Here is a 4,201-nt window from a genome sequence, read left to right on the forward strand (position 1 = left end):
GGGCCATTCTACAAGAGTAAATGGATACCAGAGTTTGATATGACTAACTTGAACATTTAAGTAAGTTCTAAAGTTCACTGAACTAGTTACAGTATAGTACTAATGGTCATGAAATTTATCTTCCGGTTTCAGCTGTTAAATAAAAGATAGTGGTTCACCATCTGAGAGAGATTTCTGATAAAAGACCACACAAGTTTCTTCTACCCTACCCATGTAGTTCCAGAAGTTACTTGGAAAACTCTCTCAGCTCTATTACCTCTGTTACTGAATCTGCGCATTCATGTGGCACCTTTGGTCAGTCAGGACCTATGGCTGAGAGAATCTTGTGTATACTTTGTAGGAAATGAAAAAGAATATCATCAAGGCATCAGCTCCTGATAGCAAAGCATTCAGTCATCCATGTAATAGCAAGTTCTTCAGTATGACTGGTGAATTTTAATATGGGAAACTAAGCCAAAGTTTTCTCTGCAAACAGCTGGGATTTTGTAGAACTTCTAAAAACACTAAATAAAAAAGGCAGATTACTTACAAGTATATATATATATGTATATATATATCGGTTCTCTAAATTTGCAGTAGAATAGTGCATGTGAAGGAGAGAAACTGAGTACATAGTTTATAGACCTTACTGTAAACCAATTGAAATTAAATATATTTCTGACATTAATTTCATCATGAATAGTTCACTGTGTATGCCTATGAGAGCATTACCAGTACTGTCAGCTAATATGTAATATGACATTTGGCCTCAAAATGTTTCACACAGGGGTCAGCAGCAGTTGCCCTATTTCTTTCACAATGTAGAACTCTTCTTTAGTGTTCGTTGTTTAAGGCAGTAGTTTTTAGCTGTTCGGTGAAGCATGGACATTTCATGCAAAGTGAGGCAGAGAACTCAAGTGAAGTAGCTCTGTTGGTCTAAGGCTCCTTCCACTAGCCCAGGTGTCTCTGCACTGTGCTCCTGGAATTAGTCAGGATAACGAAGATGCCTAACCTCACTGTACAAGGAAGTATAAAGTCAGCATTTCTAGTATAAGGAAGAAATTAATAAACTGGAGGGCTCCAGCGAAGGACTACTAAGGGCTGGATTGGGCATTGAAACATATGAGATGAAGCATATGAAATTGAAGCTTGTTAAGTTGAGAGAGATAGGTTTGTTCAGCCTTAAGAAGAAGAATTTAAGGATAGGGATCTAATTCCTGTCTTCAATAACTTAATGGGACAGCACAGTGAGGATGTAGTCAGACCCTTCCTAGAAGAGCCTAACAAAAGGATGAGGGGAAGAGACAAAGGCTTATTCCAAGTTGTTATGTATGTAAAGAAAACACTTTTTTACAATGAGAGCAGTCAGAGACTGGAAGAGAAAGCATGAGACCCAGAGGGGAGGGTCTAAGGAATCTCCATTCTTAGAGACACTCAAAACTCAACTGCACATGTTGCAGGGCCCTGAGCAAGCTGACATTATATTGGCCCTGCTTGGAGAAGAAAGGTTGCACCAGAAATGTACAAATGTCCTTTCCAAACTAAAGTATTCTGTGATTCTTTGGTTTGAGTCTTCCCAGGACAGCTTTGCTGCAGTTGGCAAAAAGGTATCTCAGTGAACTGAGCTAGTAGATTGTCAGGTCCATGGTAGAAAAAAAGTTTTGAGAAGAGACAGCCCAAAGGCAGGAAAAGAACCTCTGAGAAGGAGATGGCCTCCCACAGCAATGCACAAGACAATCCAACCTCTCAAGAAAGTCTGGGAGGACTGTCACAGGTTTCATGATGGATGTGACACTGCATGTAAAGTGAATGACTTCTAAATTTACACAATAAGATTTCGGAGATGAAGAGGAGCTATTATTTTCAAAGTGCACTATTATATGTAAGCCTTAAGCGAATGATGATTCTTTCAACTAGTTACCAAGGATTACCTGTTGAAGTAGGGAGGAAGTAGACTGATGCCTAAAGGAGGAAAGTGGGAGGAATATCTAGCAAAGACAAATGTGTGATCCCTTCCAATCCTCTCAGTGAGGCCTGAAAGCACTGAAAGCAGTTTTGATACAGGGAACTACAAGAGAAAATAAACGTACAATTCAAAACTCATACTGAAATTGTGCTAAGTAACATGCACAAATGCAGGTAAGGTAGACTGTACCATTGCAACACAGTTGGATGTACTAAATAAAGTGCAGCAAAAGAACCATTGTTAATTTTTAATATTAGGTACTAGTAGCTTGATTTTTAATTTTTGTTTGTTTGTTTGTTTCTGTGGAGATTTTTAAAGAGGAAATATTTCCAGTCAGATCTGCCCTTCCTATGGGAATGTGCTCAGGCTTACAAATTAGCAGTTTCTTTCAAGCCAAGTAACTCTTTTAGGTGAAGAATCTACATTGACAATTATTTATTTATTTTTTAGTCAATAAAGACTTCTAGTGGTTCTCGCTAATAGGTAACTTATATGTCTAGCACCCGAAGCATTCAACATCAGCTGAACCAGCTGACTTTCATTGTAAGACTGTGTCTATTACTGTGTCAGTCTTTCCTACATGGCACATGTAAGTGGAAAAATTGCTGCAATAAGTCATTTGAAATAGCTGCACAGTACAGTTTATAATAACCAGAATACATTGACTGAAGATGATACCTGTGATGTTTCAGAGAATATGTTTGAAGGCCTTGTTAGGCTGAACTTGATGGGAAGGAAATTTGGGTCATGAGACCACAAGGATTCAAAATAGTGATAATGAGTGAGGGGGTTAGGTCTTAGCAATACCAGTCAGAAGCAAGTGAGAAGTTTAACAGTGGCAAAAAGCACAACAATATACTTTGGAAGAGCTGAAGCAAGATTTAAGTAGGTGGGAACATTTTTTTTTTTTTTTTTTTTTTTTTTTTTTTAAGGATGCAAGAGAAGACACTGGGGTTGGAAATATGAGGAGAAAGGCATAGAAGTTAGGGTATGAGACAGGTTTGTTCACTTCCAATATTTTGGTCTTCTCAGGTTAGATGTTTTCTTTGTGAGAGGTATAATTATCAACTGTTAGCATAAGTTAACATCTAATACATTATTTTTCTATCCATGTTTCAAGTATTACAAAGACGTGTTGGTTTTACCCAGTTGGGCAGCTGCGCTCCATCAAAACTGCTCTCTCACTTCCCCTCCTCAAAGGAAAAGGGAAAGAAAATACGATGCAAAGGGCTCAAGAGCTGGGGTAAGGACAGAGAGATAACTCAAAAATTAACGTCATAAGCAAAACAGACACAGGGTAGGGAGATTAGAGAAATTTATTACCCATTACTAACAAGCTAGGGAAATGAGAAACAAAGAAAAAAAAATGAAAACTTCTTCTCCCCATTCACCCTCTTCTACCTCCTCCCCTTGAGTGGCACAGGGGAATTTGGGATTGGGGGCTGTGGTCAGCCCATAATGCTTCGTCTCTACCACTTCTTCACAGTCATTCTCTGCCCCTGTTCCACGTGGGGTCTCTCCCATGGGATGCCATCCTTCCCGAACATAGCCTGCAGGGGCTTCCCACAGGCAGCAGATCTTCAGGAACTGCTCCCACATGGCTCCATACCACGGGGTCCATCCATCAAGAGCAAACTGCTCCAGCTCAGGTCCCCCACAGGCAGCAGCTCCCCACAAACCCTCTGCTCCTGCATAGGCTCCTCTCCATGGGCTGCAGCTCTGGCTTGCTCCTGCAGGGGCTCTCCATGGGCCACAGCCTCCTCCAGGCCACATCCACCTGCTCCACTGGGGGCTCCTTCATGGGCTGGAGCATGGAGATCTGCTCCATGTGGGACCCATGGGCTGCAGGGGGACAGCCTGCTCCACCAGGGGCCTCTCCACAGGCCACAGGGAAACTTCTGCTCCAGTGCCTGGAGCACCTCCTGTCCTCTTTCTGCACTGACCTTGGTGTCTGCAGGGCTGTTCCTCCCTCCTCACTCTCCCAGCTGCTGTTGCACAGCAGTTTTTTTTCCCTTTTCTTAAATCATCTTTCACAGAGGAGAAAACAACATAATTTATTGGCACAGCTCTGGGTAGTGGTCGGTCCCTTTGGACCCAGCTGAAACTGGCCCTTATCTAAGACAAGTCACCTTCTGGGTTCTTCTCATAGACACCACCCTTTCAGCCCCCTGATACCAAAACCTTGAAAACTAAACCCACTATAAGATGTAATTTTGCATCTAGAAGACTTCTTCCAGCAGTGTGGTGCTGGAAGTG

The sequence above is a fragment of the Anas platyrhynchos genome, chromosome 1 (assembly GCF_047663525.1).
Source record: "Anas platyrhynchos isolate ZD024472 breed Pekin duck chromosome 1, IASCAAS_PekinDuck_T2T, whole genome shotgun sequence".
NCBI lineage: Eukaryota > Metazoa > Chordata > Aves > Anseriformes > Anatidae > Anas > Anas platyrhynchos.